General features: G+C 35.8%; 1 long non-coding RNA gene across 1 annotated transcript in view; it reads left to right on the plus strand.

Moving 5' to 3' along the window:
* LOC122235481 overlaps nt 1-15,073 on the plus strand; it is a 40,296-nt gene extending 25,223 nt beyond the window's left edge. The window contains exons 4-5 of the long non-coding RNA XR_006213564.1: nt 11,485-11,555; nt 14,897-15,073. This is a non-coding gene — a long non-coding RNA (uncharacterized LOC122235481). The remainder of the gene's footprint in view (nt 1-11,484; nt 11,556-14,896) is intronic.
* The last annotated feature ends 1,530 nt before the right edge of the window (nt 15,074-16,603 follow it).

Here is a 16,603-nt window from a genome sequence, read left to right on the forward strand (position 1 = left end):
GAAATTAGGAGGGAATTTCCTCCTTTCTGAGTCATCCCTCTGCTTCTATATAAACTGTAAACATACTTATGTAAGAAAATGCCTGATGAATTCTTCCTACTGATTCTTATTATCTTAGAACATCAAGAATGATTATTGTCAAAGAAAGCCTAATTTTGAAAAATGACATCCATCTGCTCGATTTTTTATTGGCCTGCTGACAATTCTCTTTGAGATCATCTGGGTCAGGGCCTGTTACTTTGCACTGAAAAGCAAATTATGCAAATGGAGTAACTGATTCATATAATGTTATACTTTGGGAATTCTAACTCTCTCAGTCTTAAAGGAGGGCCAGAAGTCAAAAGTATTATGTACTCTGTGTCCATAATTTGATTTTCCATAGTATTATCTCAGGTAACGTTTTGCGTTCTCATAGATAATATTTAGAGGATTTAACTCCTAAAAACACTCCAGATCCTGTAATAGACAAATGAAGCAAATATGTGCAGGAGCTAGGCTCCAAAGCTTGTACAAGTTTCTGCCTGTGTCATGTAGAGTATTGTAGAATACAGTTTTTAAATGTCAATTACTGTCATTTTACGTTAAAGATAAAGCTTGCAAATGAAGTCTTAATCTCTTTATTGTTGACAGCTTGTGGGGGGGAAAGCTATGTAATTTAACCACCTTAAATAATTCCCAGAGCAGTTTTCCTTTGCAAAGGTAAACTGACTTAATTCTCTTATCCTTAGAATCACCAGAATACTCCCGTACACACAAATTGAAATTTTTCACATGTGCATTCAAACAGCTGTTCACATTTCCAAGCATAAATGGAATAGAACAGTTTGACTCCATATACAATCTTAGTTATCACTTATGAAATATTTTTTGTAAAAGGAATAAAATAGAAGAATTACATGCTCTAATATGTTGGGGAAAGATGAATAGCCAATTCTTTGAAGAAGATAATGTGCTATGATAATAAAACATTTCTAAATATAAAGTCTGCTCTACGCCCCTCTATATAAGATCTGAATTGGAGAATAAGTTTTGGCTCTGCCACTGGATTGTGCAGTGACCTTGGGGTAAGTCATGTACAAATTTGGGGCCTGAGCTTATTTATCTAAAATGTAAAGCTGGTGATAATTTTATCTGTCTAAACTGTCTAATAGGCAGCTTGTGGGGATGAAAATTAAAGAGACATTGAATGTGAAAGCAATTTGCCAACTGTGAGGTGAGCGCAAGAGTAAGGTTAAAAATAAAAGTTCTGTGAATAACTTTCTTTTTTGTGTGATGTTCAATCAGATACTTTTACTGGAATGTTAAAGATTTTAAAATCAAATTGTTAACTGTACAGTATGTTAAAATATTGGTAAATTAGATGAAATATAAAGTTCACATATTTCTATAAAAGTTTTTTTATGTTTATTTTTGAGAGAGAGTGAGAGCACATACACAAGTACGCATGAGCTGGGGAGGGGCAGAAGCACAGGGAGAGAAAATCCCAAGCAGGATCCACGCTGTCAGTGCGGAGCCTGATGCAGGGCTTGAACCCACAAACCGCGAGATCATGACCTGAGCCAAAGTCAAGAATCAGATGCTTAACTAACCGAGCCACCCAGGTGCATTTATATAAATGTCTTTTATATAAAATATTCTTTCCTTTTAGATAATATTTCTTTCTTCCATGTGTTTTGTTATATTCACTAGAAAATTCTGTCATTATAGGATAATAGCACAACTGTTTCACAAAGCAAAATAAGACAATCAGAGAAAGAAATGCCATATGATTTCACTCATATGCAGAATTTAAGAAACAAAACGATCAAAGGAAAAAAGAGACAAACCAAAAAGGAGACTCATACCTATAGAGAACAAACTGATAGTTACCAGAGGGCAAGTGGGTTGGGGGATGGGTGAAATAGGTGAAGGGGATTAAGAGTCCACTTATCCTGATGAGCACTGAATAATATGTAGAATTGTTGAGTCACTATATTGTACACCTGAAACTAATATATATAGGTGTGTGTTTAGAATACTAGAACTAAAATAAAAACTTAATAAAAAAAGAAATACCTCTTGTCTTGATAAAGCCAAGTGGTTAGAAATTGTGTCAGTAACTGAATATATCTTTATCTCTATGTCTACTCAGAGCCAGAGATGACAAGAATTGTAAGCCACCCTCTTCCTAACGATTTAACCCAATTAGATTTTACTCTCAAAGTCTGAGTACTTTCTGACTAATATGTGTGTTTTAAAGAATATCTAGAGTTTATCTGGAAAAATATAAAGTCATCCTCTGGGGAGAAAGAAAACAAGAGTTTATTTCTGTATGAATATTTCTACAATATATCTTAATGATTGTGAGTGTAAGTATAAATTTCCATGTAAATTCAAGTCTTTCATGAAAATATTAAAATAATAATTGTAAACTTAATTTTGTTCAACACATTTCTTCACATATATACACATAAGTTTACTTTTTAAAAGATTAAAAATGAACTAAGCACATTCCCTTACATAATCCTCATATGGCCTTCGCCACCGTGTGACATTGAACAGACGTGCTATCTAGATTTTGGCTTCATTTCCAAGTTTCAAATAATTTCTTTGACACCAGAATTCTTTCAAAAAACATTTTCTAAAAGTGATTTGGATGTACAAAGCAAAACTCCACTTGTTGGCTAAGAAGCCACATTCAACTTCAATTTTCAATCCTACTGCTTTGCCATACTTCTGTAGGAACAGCTTATGTTTTTGCACGTCTCTATCTCTTCCAGGCTATTTCACTCTCTGTTGCTTAACCTGAAGTCCTGAAGTTAAGCTTTAATCCCCATAGAACACTTCAACAGAAAATAAAAGAAGGAGCCCTTCAACAGCAGTACAGAAAACTACAGAAAACACAGTGAAATGTAGAAATGCATGATTTCACTATTGAGTTAAAGATTGGTTTTTGGTGAAGGTTTATAAATACATTCACAGGATAAACTACGAAGTTATGTACAAGTCTAAAATTGTTTTTATCTCACAATTATAGGAAATGAAAAACTAATATCTTCTTTTTGACATAGAGCTAGACATACATCTCCTACATTTCGAAATACTTGTCATAGTGAAAATCTGTCATAAGAGTAAAATTTTAGAATTGGGAAATACATCTATGGTTACTGGAATGAAAAAAGTCAAGATAAATGAAACATATTTGCCTTTTTCCTAAATGGAATTATGTTGCTACTGATACATGCAGGATAACAGATTTCAGGACATCTCTTTGGAAACTCTTGTTTTGCTGAAAGGATGCCATTTCTTTGGGAAAATTTTATGCAAATTTGCAAAATAACGCTTCTCCTTTCTGAATAAATATTTTAGAAGCATTGCTATTTTGAACCAAGTATGTATTTATGTGTGTGTGTGTGTGTGTGTGTGTGTGTGTGTGTGTGTGTGTTTTGTTTTCACCCTTTTTTAGTTTTGTAATATTTCATTGCTGTTTCAATGACTGTTATTCTTTTTTTGTGGTAAAAAAAAAACACATAACATGATATGTGTCTTCTTAACAAAATTTTAAGGGTACAGTACAGTATTAACTATAAGCACAATGGTGTACAGCGTATCTCTAGAACTTTTTCATCTTACAAACTTTATACCCATTGAACAGCAACTCCCCATTTACCCTGTACCTCCCGGCCCCTGGGAGCCACTTTTCTATTCTCTGCTTGTATGGGTTTGACTATTTTAGATTCCTCATGTAAGTGGAATCAAGCAGTATTTGTCCTTCTGTGACTGGCTTATTTCACTTAGTATAATGTCCTCCAAGTTCATTCAAGTAGTGGCATATAACCGGATTGCCTATTTGGCGAATCCTGTTCTATGGCTGAATATTGTAAATGTGTGCCATTGTAAATGTGTGCCATATTTTCCTCATGTATTCATCTGTTGATGGACATTGTGGGCATTATATCTCTTCAAGATTTTGATTTCAATTATTTTGGATAAATATCCAGAAGTGCAGTTGCTGGGTCATATGGCAGTTTTCCTTTAAAATTTTTTAGGAACTTCCATAGTGTTTTTGCACTGTGGCTGCAACATTTTACATTCCCAACGACAATGTGTAAGGGTTCCAGTTTTTCCACATCCTTAACAACTCATGTTATTTTCTGTTTTGTTTAGTTGGTATTTTTTAGTTTTTATTTAAATTCCAGTTAGTTAACATACAGTGTAATATTAATTTCACGTGTACAATATGATGATTCACCACTTCATACATCATCTGGTGCTCATCACAAGTGGCCTTCTTAATCCCCATCACCTATTTCATCCATCCCCCCATTCACCTCCCCTCTGGTAACCATCAGTTTATTTTCTATAGTTGGGTCTGTTTCTTGGTATACCCCCTCTCTCTGTTTTCCCTTTTGCTCATTTGTTTTGTTTCTTAAATTCCACATATGAGTGAAATCATATGGTATTTGTCTTTGTGTGACTGGTTTATTTCACTTAGCATCATACTCTCTAGCTCCATCCATGTTGTTGCAAATGGCAAGATTTGGATAATAGCCATCCTAACAGATGTGAGATGATATATCATTTTCATTTACATTTCCCTGATGATTGTTGTTGTTGAGCACCAACCTACTTGTTGGTTATGTGTACATCTTCAGTGGAGAAATGTCTGTTCAGGTCTTTTGCCTGTTTTTATATTCCATTGTTTGTGGGGGGGGTTCACTATTGAGTACTAGGAGTTCCTTGTAAGTTCTGAATAATTACCCCTTAGGAGATCCATGGTTTAAAAATATTTTTTCTGTAGCTTGATGTTTACTGTGTTGATTGTTTCCTTTGCTGCACAGTAGCTTTTTAGTTTGTGACGTCCCACTTACTTATTTTTTGCCTTTGTGGCTTGTGCTTTTGGTATCATATCTAAGAAGTCATCGCCAAGACCAACATCATGGAGCTTTCCCTTATATTTTCTTCTAGGAGTTTTATAGTTTCAGATCTTATGTTCAAGTCTTCAACATATTTTAAGTTTTTTTGTGTGTATGTAGTGATATAAGGGTTCAATTTCATTTTTTTGCATGTGGATATCCAAGACCATTTTGTGAAGAGACTTTCCTTTCCCCACTGTGTATTCTTAACACACTTGTAGAATATCAATTGACCATCTATGTGTAGGTTTATTTCTATGCTCTCTATTCAATTCCATTGGACTATATATCTGTCTTTATGCCACTACCATACTGTTTTGATTATAATAGCTTTGTAATATGTTTTGACATCAGGAAGTGTGATACCTCCAGCTTTGTTTTTACTTCTCAACATTTGGTTTGGCTATTTGGGGTCTTTTGTGGTTCCATATGAATTTTAGGATTGTTTTTTCTTTCTATAAAAAATGCCGTTGGGATTTTGATAGGCATCACATTGAATAAGTGGACTGCTTTGGGTAGTATGGAAATCTTTAACAATATTAATTCTTCCTAGCCATGGACATGGATGTCTTTCCATTTATTTGTGTCTTCTTTAATTTCTTTCATCAATGTTTTATAGTTTCAGTGCATAAGTCTTTGGTCTCATTGGTTAAGTTTATCCTAACAGTTTTATTCTTTTTGATGCTACTGAAAATGGGATTGTTTTCTTAATTTCTTTTTTGGATTGTTCATTGTTCATGTATAGAAAAGCAATTGCTTTTTGTATGTTCATTTCCTATTCTGCAAAATTACTGAAATTTTTTTATTAGTTCTAACAGCTTTCTGTGGAATCTTTAGGGTGTTTTACATATAAGATTGTGTCAACTATGAGTGGAGGTAACTTTATGTTTTCCTTTCAGATATGGGTGCCTTTTGTTTCTTTTTTCTTGCCTAATTGCTCTGGTTAGGATTTTTAGTACTATTGTGAATAGAAGTGGTGGGAATGGGCATCCTTTCTGACATCGCTGATGAATATAAATGTAAAACTCCTCAACAAAATGCAAGCAAACCAAATTTAAAAGCTCCTTAAAAGAATCATACACCACAATATGGTAGATATGATCTCTAGATTGCAAGGATGACTGAACACATGAAAATCAATCAACGCAATATACCACATTCACAGAATGAAGGATAAAAATCACCTGATCACCAACAAATTCAGAATCAGCATTTGGCAAAATGAAACACCATTTGAGGACAAAAATACTTAACAAACTAAGAATAGAAGAAAATCACCTCAATGTAGTAAAGGCCATATATAACAAGCCCACAGCTAACATCATACTCAATGATGAAAGATTGAGAGATTTTCCTCTAAGATCAGGAACAAGGCAAGGATACCTACTCTCACTAGACACAATGCAGTGAAGAGTTAAGAAATTATTACTAGAAAGTAAAAGCAAAGAGGTTCATACTGTGTAGTAAAAAATATTTGTTAAACTCTCAACTCCAGGAACAAATTAGGTCAGGTATGTAATGAACTTGTAGCCCCAGGGAGGTAAGGGAATAATAAAGTGCTAGTAGTAACTGCTGGCTGCTACTGGTTTTGTTTACAAGGTGTTACTAAGAAATAGGTGAGCTCGCAAAATAATTGAATGATTTGCAAGTAGGAATGAAAAAGCACAGAGAAAAATCTTCAAATTTAGGGACCTGTAGGGTTGAAAAAGGCAAGTGATTCTCAAACCCAAACAGTAATAGAAATGTTTAAGAAATGCTTTGAGTAAAACAGGGCTGATTAAAATTCAGAATTTCATGAAGTGTCAAATCAAGAGTTGATCATCACACAAATTGTTGAAACATGAGACTGCATCAAATTACCTCTAAGTATCTGAGCCTCACAGTGAAGACTACAGTACCCAGAAACTCCTTTCCATTAAACATGACATCTTAGGAAAAGAAAATAATGTCATATTCTCATGGTACCAGCAATTAAATCTAGAAGGGTAATAACAGGGTCTAAAATTTAAAGAAATCACAATAGATATAAAGTAGACCATCACACTGTACACCTTAAACTTATACAGTGATGTATGTCAATTATTTCTCAGTAAAGTGAAAAAGAATCAACAATAGCACATGGGAAGATTTTGTTCTGCAAATAACTGTAGGTGTGACTGTTGGCACATGGCGCTTACTGAAATCAGTGAGAACCTGGCCACGTTCTTGAGAAAGTCTGGAATAAAAGAGGCTAACTGTTTGAGATTTAAACACATACTTGGCTCTCAAACTTTATATGAACAGAAAGAAGACTGAAAAATATTGGACAAGGAGAACATATTCTCCAAAGTTCAATTTTCCAAGGTGGCTAAGGAGAACAGAAAAGGAGGGACCTTTCGGGCAGAACCAATGGCTCAGGAGAACAGTGGCCTAGGAAGCAGAGGTAGAGTCTAACAAAGGAACATTATCTGCCCACTGGGTGGTAGTCTCTTGTATAGTCTTCTCTAGTAAGATATCAAAACTAAAATAGACAAGTGATTCCTGCATAGCCTTCCATTCTTCCATTTTTTAAATACAAGTGTTTACTGTATACAACCTATCTCTGTTCCACCCATGTATAATGGTTGAGTATGGGCCATACTTTTTGGTTATAAGAAAATACTTTAATCTCTCTTGTCTCCACTCATACTGACATTTATTCAGTCAATAAATATTTATTTTCTATGTATTCAGCCCTGGAACTAGAGTAGTGAACAAGGTATATGTGGATAGCTCAGTTTGATGAAGCTTGCTTTCTACTGGAAAAAGCAATTAGATGTAAGTCCTCTTTACCACGTAAGGAAAGTTGTATGAACAAGTAACATAGAGTTTCAGTGTAAAAAATTTGGAAAGTAAAGGAAAAAAAGGAAAAATTAAGTCAACTTGTCACAGTGACATATATCATGACATTAACTGCCACCAGTGTGATCACTTTAAAAAGCAATCCTGATAATGACATGCCAATCCTTTGCCTAAAATTCTTGAGTAGCCCTCCACTGGCCTAGGGCAATCTACGAACACCTTCACAAAGCTTCACAGCACTTCACACCCTGGCCTCTGCTTACCCAAAAGGTTCTTTTAACTTGTCTGTCCTATTCTCACTCCTACCACCTTCCTCACATTTTTCTGGAGCCATCTTAAATAATTTGATTTTGCCAGAGTGCTGTATCCTTTCATACTCTGCTGAGACCCCCTGGATCTGGTGCATACTTCTATAATGTGAATGTCACCCAAATGCAGATTTTTATTTATCTCTTTCTTTACTGAGCTCCTGCAGGTAGAAAGACATTGATCTTTTAAGTTTCCAGTACTTACCATACTTGATGCATAGTATCCACAAATATTTATTGAAATGATTAAATAAAAGCAGAGTTATGTATTATCCCTTAAAGTATAGAACAAACAAAATGTATTTTGAACTTTTAGAATTTAGTCATTGCAAGTTGTTACTTGTAATAATTACGTTGTCTTGAGGGATATATATATATATATATATATATATATATATATATATGCAATTATACATATATATATGTACCTTGAGGGATATATGTCTTGAGCAATATATATATTGCTTATGTCCAATGTCATCATTTAAACATACTTATTGAAAATCTGCAAAAATACTCCCCCTATAAAAAAGCAGCATCCCAAATAGAACACTGCCTTCTGCAAAAATGTACTTTTATTCATCTTTCAAATTCTTACAAATTTGACAGTCTGTTTATTTCTACAGAAAAAGCCAAACCTAATAAATATGTAAATCACTGTATTAATTAATTGTGTATTTAAACTCTCTGCTTTGATGTGTACTTCAAGCTTGGCTCTAGGCTAAGACAGTCTTGAAGGTGAGGTAGGTTTCTGATGTTCTTCTGGAATGGGTATTTACCAGTTGACACTGAGAGTTAAAATACTGCGCCTTAACACTTCCTAATTCTTTCCGTCTATGGTAGAATAAGAAACAAACAAACAAACAAACAAACAAACAAACAAAAAAAAAAACACTGAGACAATCACTTCTAAAGAGGAAAGTGGAGTACAGACGATAATATCTTTCTCTGTTATATTTTGAAATGAAAATAAAATGAGGGTCCTCTCATGCCTTCCCTTTCCATAAGTATTTAGAAATAAAAACCACAACTATTTTTTTTGCCTTTCTCATTTGACAGGTGCATATTAAAATTACTGTTATTTGTTGCACCACTTACCAAATAATAGTTTTTTAAAAACACTGTTATTTGTAAAATGTAAACATTTCATTCACGTGTAGAGGTGCTCTGTAAATGGAATCTAGTATGACAGTTTGTATACTTGGTATGTTTTAAAGACTGAGTGTTTTTGCTGAACGTACAAAGACAAGAATTTACAGTCCGAGCAATAACTTAAAAAAATCAAAACAGAAGGGTACAGAGGATTGGTTAGAGGTCTGTCAGTAGGGAAGGGTAGGGAATATCTGAAATAATGAAGAACAAAGGCCTTCCGTTTCTCTTATTCCAGATTGTTTAATCCTTTTTGTTAGTTATAGTTCATGCACAGAAATGACAAAAAAATTATACAGCTATGAAATTGTTGTAGTAAGGTATTTGGATAACATCTAATTTTATAGCCTGTGAGGAATTCACGTAAGTGTTTAAGACAGAATATGGCCTAGAAAGTTTATTTAAAGTTAGACATTTTGCTTAAAACAATACAACAAAGTGAATTAAGTAGATAAAATCAAGTTTTATTGTTTAAATATTATTTTACTCATTCCAAACTACTTATATCTTTCTAGACTCTGTCGGCCACTTATAATCTAGTAAAGAGAGTGATTTACAAACTTATTACACCACACCATGGTAAATTCAATGATGGAAGAATACGGTAGAGAACAGCATATATTAGTTTGTGTGTGCATGCACGTATGCATTCCCAAACATGCATCTAGTGTGGTTTTACAGAGAAGGCACCATTTTATGTGCATGTTAAAGAGTGCACAGCAGTTTGTGAGAAAGAGATTGACAAGGAGAGGATGTGTTTCAGATTTCTCAAAGATGCTGAAGTATGCATGAATATGGTATAGCTAACAACTGGTGAGGAATTTGATATATATCAGTAACATTTTATGTTATCTGTTATTCTCAAAAGAATGTTTTTCCCAATATTATCTCACCATGTGATCTTCTGCTCAAATGCAGTATTTGGAAACCCCATTTATAAACAAATTATCTCAGATGATCTCAGAAACATATGTTTTATTTAATTAGGGTCTACAGAAAAGTCCCCTCCTCAAATCCCTCAGGTGATCTCTAATGACATTCAGGGAAATCCCTAGAGATCACTGAGCACAGTATTAAATTCACTGTCCTAAGTCATCTGGCCCTATATTATTTGTATCCAAATTTCTCTCTAGTTTACATGTTTGTCAAATTCTGAGCTGAAACATCAAAGAATTTTTAAAATTTCCCGGTACATCACAGTGGAGTTTTCCTACCATAGCTGTTTGAACTTTAACAGCAGTATCAGGTAGGGGTGGGTTTGGGGAAGGGGGGTGGTTATGCTGTTGTAACAAACAAACCCCAAGCCTCAGTGGCTTAACACAACAAAAATTTCTTTTTTGCTCACGCTATATGACATAGGTAAGTAAAGGCTCTGCTCATTGCAAACACTCAGGAACTCAGACTGATAAAAGTACTTTCTCAAAAATTTGTTCCATGATAGTCTTGACAGAGAAAAGAGACTTTAGCAAAGCACTCATTGCCTCTTAAATCTGCCTCAGAAGAGGCATATTATGTGCCTGAACATTTCATGTTCAAATTATGAAATTTCCATTTCACATTTTATTGGCCAAACAAATCTATCTTTCTATGCCAAACTTAACCCGTGTCAGGGAAATGTGATCCTAACAGATACCTGGAAATAAAGAAATACTTAGCAAACTGCACTGATGACTTCTACACTACCCATGCCTGTTCTTCCTACTGATGGACTTCTTCCTTAATTACAAGTATATTTCATGTAGACCTTTTTTTTTTTTTTTTTTTTTTTGTATGTGTGTGAGAAGGAAGAAACTCGGGTTTCTCTTTTTGAAAGTAGAGCTTCAGAACATGATAGTTAAACAGACAACTTGGCCTTGGCTATGAGTTAAAAGCAGTTAATACGGACCTGTGGCAGATGATGACTGGACAGTAGAAAAGGAATCTAGCAGAAGCAGAGGGAACATAAAATAGAAAACAAAAACTGGAAGGGGACACAGTCAATGTAACAGGAGGGTGCCTTTTTGTGAGTGATGTACTTCCTAGTCTATCCTATTTAACACCACGATATTAAATGCTATATACTTTTGGGTTCATCTGCTTTAAATATATCTAACAATGCCTGAAGGCAAAGCTTTCAATATTTGCTTGGAAATTAAATTAGTAAAACTTTGGCTGAGAGAATCTATGACAAATAGTGTGTGTATATCTGTGAGCATACACACATATAGAGTTTAATAAAGTTAGTCACAGTTAACTGCAGAAAATATATGTCTGATGTAAATCTATGTCTGATGTAAAGCTTAAACTAATTCCCCTTTTTTGTTTCTTAACAGGATGTTGGTGCTGCCTTATCCAGAAGGCATTACAGTCTTTATCTAGATAGAGGCCTCAATCTTCACTTGAGGTCTGTATCTCTCACCTGTTGTAGCTTCTATGTTCCACATTTTATCATGCTGTGCTACTTGCTTTAGGCTATCAGAAATGGTAATTGTGGTAATTTATCAGTGTCCCTCTGCCTGCAGTTGCTTTCCTTTCTGTCCCGAAATCTTTCTTCCTGGATACAGAATTAATCAGCTGTACTACTAGGTCAATCAGTGTTACTACTTCTTTCCCTAATTGCCGTCGTGTTCATCTGGATGATTCTGGAACTGCCACTGCCACTGTCACTGGAAACCAAACACCTCATCTCTGTTACATCTCTCAGTTACTCCTACCTTTTTACTGCTTCCCTTTTTCTAAAATATTTTGTAAGATTCAGGGATTCTTACTTTGGGCTGAAAACCAGGCTTTTCCCCCTCCTCTTTAAACAGTAAATGTAATAAACATTTACAGGGAGCCTATTTTGGCAGATACTATGCTAAATGTTAGGGATTCAGAAATGGATTGGGTATGGTTCTTGCCTATATGCACCCACGTACCTCTTATGGGCCCAAACCAAAAGACCTAAAGCAGTTAAGGAAGTCCCTTAAAAAAATAAGCAGGTTGGATGTAAGATAATAGAATTAACTAGGACTACGGTGAATCAAAGGACACCTATCCATTGCTGTTATGAGAGTAAATAATCAGAGATCTTCTAATTTAAGTGTGAGTTAAAATCTTGAATTTGGAATGTTTAAGTGTTGGCAATTGGTCTAAAAAATTTTAAACACTGTATGAATCCCATAAGACATATGTGTGGATTGAATGAAACCTTAAGACCACCAAAGTTGACTTTTGACATAAGCCATTTACAATGTAACTTTTTTTTAACTTTTCTGCACTTCCTAAAAAAAATTATTCGCTTCTGTGTGATTTACATATTGATTATATAATCCAGATAGCTCTGGCCCTAATTTATAGAGAAAGAGTTAAGGAAATCATGAATGTAAAACCTAAGAAGCAAAAATATGGCTTGGGATCTCAAGATTGACAAAATAACCTCAACTGAAACTAAGTACTTTCCAGGACCTCATTGAGGCAGAGATTGAGAGAGAAGCCAGACAGGAGTGGCAGTGAAGCAGGAAAAGCATGAGTTTACAAATGTATTCAATATAATTACTCAATCCCATCCACTAAGTAAACATTTCTTGAGTATCCTATGTCATAGCAGCACTATGCTAAGTCCAGGGTTTACAAATATTAGACCCTCTGTGTCTCAGCACAATATGAATGGGGACTCTTAAGCAAGATGATTTACTGAGGGAGAAAAGTTGTAAGAAAGAGAGGGAAGCAGATATGTCAGATGAAGAAGCTAGTCAAAGACATGGTTTCAGAAATTTAGCCTCAACTTGACCCCATGAGGAGTATAAGTTGCAACACAGGGGTTTTCCAGACAAAAGGAGGGGGTAGGCTCTTGTATACCTGGATCAGCACTGGAGGTGCTGCAAGGAGGAATACTACCTCATAGTGTCTTCTGTTGTGATGGCTCTAGTTAGCCAAGAGCAATCTTCCAGCCAAGAGTAAGGGAAGCCAGTACCAACAGCATAGCCGTGTGCCTGGCTCAGTAGAAGCAATCTGGACAAGGACAGAATATGTTACATCCTTTGTTCAAAAAGATTAGAAATCAATGGAGACAATCACGTATACAAAAACGCATGAGGAATGCTATAACCCAGATGTGTTCTAAATGTTATGGGAACAGTGGGTCGTATGCAGTAACTAAGGAGGGACTGGCAAAGACTTCCTGAAGGATGTAGGAATGAAGCTGACTGTTGAATATGTGCATGGATATATCAGATGGGAAGAGTCATTCCAAACCAAAGCAATAACTTGTGTAGAGTTACTCCCTCAAGCAGTGAGGGAATATTCAGGGCCTACCAGTCACTGAAATGAAGCATTTGATGAGCTAAAACTGGAAAGGTTGCCCTAAGTAAAATGAGTCTTTTTATTACTATTATGGCTAGGTTTTTGGACTCTTCCTTCAGAGTGGCGTGGAACCATTAAGTATTTTAGCCAAAGAAGAGTAATTATAAAAACAAAATACAAAGAGAAATCTATTATGCATGTGCCTACACCAAAAGAGATCCAGAACAGAAGCAAAACACAAGGCCATGGTTCCGTGTCTGTGGTGTAGGAAGCATCCTTAATCACCTGGATGACTGCAGAAGAAGTTCCAGGAGTAAATACAAGTAATCATTTTTATTACATAACCAGTGGGAGGCAGCATTAATTAGTGGAAATTACATTAATTTGTATATAAGAGAAATATCCTTCTATTTTATCCCCTTCAAATTCTGAAATAAATCACCCTTTACAATTTTTTTCCCCTTAATCTGAAAAGTAGATGAAACAGGGCACTTTCAGTAACCAAGACATATGAAGTGACTGCCTTTTCAGTTTGTGAAAAAAATATCATTGATCACAAGCATCTTGAAAATGTATACACGATGATATTCGGTAACTGCCATTCATACCAGTCCTTTGAAAGTCATGGTCCATAGCAGCGCAATAGCCATACCAAGCGTTCTGAGGAAAGATAACTCAAAAGAAGGCAATGTTGGAGACAGTTTATTATGAAATATAGGGATTGCCAAAGAAAAAGAATATTCTGTTTGGTAAGTATTAGTTATTATTGTTGAAGTTTAATACGTTCCATATTCAGGCCGCAGATTTCAATGTAACACCAATAAATAAAAGAAGGCTTGAGAAAACATCACTGAAGGCAATAATTAAAGGCCCGTTGACGTATTTTAGTGAAAGAGGATATTCACGTAGTACAGTTGCGACAGCTTCCAAGCAGTAATTTATAAATGGTTGTAATGGCCACTGCGGTGAGCTGCTCAGACTGTCTTTTCAGAACTGACGTGCTCTTTGCCCCCAGAGCTGGAAGTGTCATAGAGACATCCGGGTCCCTCTCCAAGAATTACCTTGTGCCAAAAACAGCCACCTCACCCAAGGTCGTGACCTTATTAATTTATTATTTCTCAGCTCCAAATTTACCCTTCAGTCCCTACTCTGGAATAATGTACAGATAAGCATTTCTCCCATACAGGGAACATGATGTTAAGCTTTCTCACTAGAGGTCATTGTAGTGACGTTGCAGGAGGAAGAAACTTTGATTCTGGCTGCTCTGCCATTGGTCAGAGGTGTGAGTTCCAAAATGTCCTGTGGTGTTCTGCCTCAGCCATGTGCCAAGAATGTGTGCTCTCTTGGTGGTGACCTCACAGCTCTGGCGCTGCCTGGGGATCACCTTCCCTGGCCCATGTGACACTAACATCACGTGCTCGAGGCCTTCTGTCAGCACTGATGCCCCTGTCTTTTCTGCAGACCTGTGCACCCCTCCATCAGATGTTGTTCACCTGCTTCACCAGTGATTATAGCCCCAGCTGTGGCCCAGAGGAACCAGCAGACTTTTGTGCCAACCGGTGAGCTGCAACCCCAGCTTCTCCAACGAAGTCTGTGTGCCTGCCTTGGGAAGGAGGGTCTCTCCTAAGTTTGCACCTTCTTGGGTAGTCTCCTTGGCCCCAGGTTATTATATGAAGTTCTCTTATATGTTATTCTTGTATCATAGCTTAATACTCCTTTATATTAAACTTTCCCTGTTTCAAATTTAGTTGCTCTGGCCCCTAGTACTCCTGTCTATAAAGCGAATACTAAAACCTGCCCAAACAAGATCACATGCTGTTTCTAACGCTCAATTGATATGATGCAGGTACAAGCATTTTGGTAAGTGTAACGTGAAACTTAAATGCAAGATATTTTATTTTTGTATTAATGATGTTAGATGATTGACTTCGTAAATGCAATATTTGATTATTGATACAAATGTTTGGTTATTATGCCACCACCATTCCTGATTCTGAAAAATGGTCTAGTTGTTTGCGGATTATTTCAAAATTATCATTCCCACTCATGCAGAAAAGTTGAAAATGCAAGCTGTGATAAGATAAAACATGCCCTTTCCTATCATAAAATTTCACTTAGAGGAAGAATTCTGACTGAAGTGCCATCAGAACATGATAAAGAGCCAAAGACTAGAAGTGCAAAATCACCCAAGCAAGTTTATAAAGCTTAGAAATCCCAGACAGTTGATATTTATCACACAGCTGAATACCAATGCGTCCAGAAAAATAACATCAGCTCCAGATGCCGCTATTAGGAATGTGCTGTGGGACAGGTCATCTGTGCTTTTCATCTGCCAAATGCATCCTCTAAAGGCGGTGCATGATAAACTTTGGTGAGAAAAGGAACAGGGAGAATTTAAACACCAATAGTAATTTTGTCTTACCTCTGAAAATACTCAGATCTAAATAACACATAAACATATTTGTGTTATTTTTCACTTGGTAGGTAAATGGCTTCAAAAGCATTCAAATTGGTAGCATAGGAAAAAATTAAAATAGAATCAGTCAACTGAAATGTAAACCTTGCTGCTTGAACTGTGCAAGTGATTTTGAAATATTTTTAAGTATTCAATTAAAAGGTATAGAAAAGAATACAAACAGTCAAAAACTCAAATATAAGTTCCTCTGAACCAAAGCTCTTTCTATCAATTTGAATAGCCAAAATATTATAGGGTTTTTTTGTTAGATTATCTTGCTATCAAACAATTTTCAGTGTCCTTCCTGGTACCTTAAAGACAGTAAATATGTGAAAATTGAAGTGTTTAGCTTTGGTAATATTGCTATTATTAAAAATGCCTTTTAAAGGTTAATTTAGACTAGTAATTTTATCGTTCTGGAGGTGGAATTCTCCAGAAGTGATTTCTGAGGCAGAGTTTGGAGACAGGATGTTTATTAGAGACAAGGAGGGAAAGCAATTGAACTGTGAGTCAGAAAGATCAAGAATGAGTAAAGCCTTTCAGAATGTCTCATGCCAGGTTGTAGTGGCTGGGCCTTTATATTCCTGCTGTGCTCAGTGGGAGATGTGGGCTATTCTAAGGAGGATGTGCCCTCTGATGAGGAAGTTCTCTGTAGTTGAGAGAGACCGTGAAGAGGCTGGGGGCTAGAGGCTGCCTGCTGACACTCCCCACAG

This window comes from Panthera tigris, chromosome X (genome assembly GCF_018350195.1).
Source record: "Panthera tigris isolate Pti1 chromosome X, P.tigris_Pti1_mat1.1, whole genome shotgun sequence".
Classification (NCBI taxonomy): Eukaryota; Metazoa; Chordata; class Mammalia; order Carnivora; family Felidae; genus Panthera; species Panthera tigris.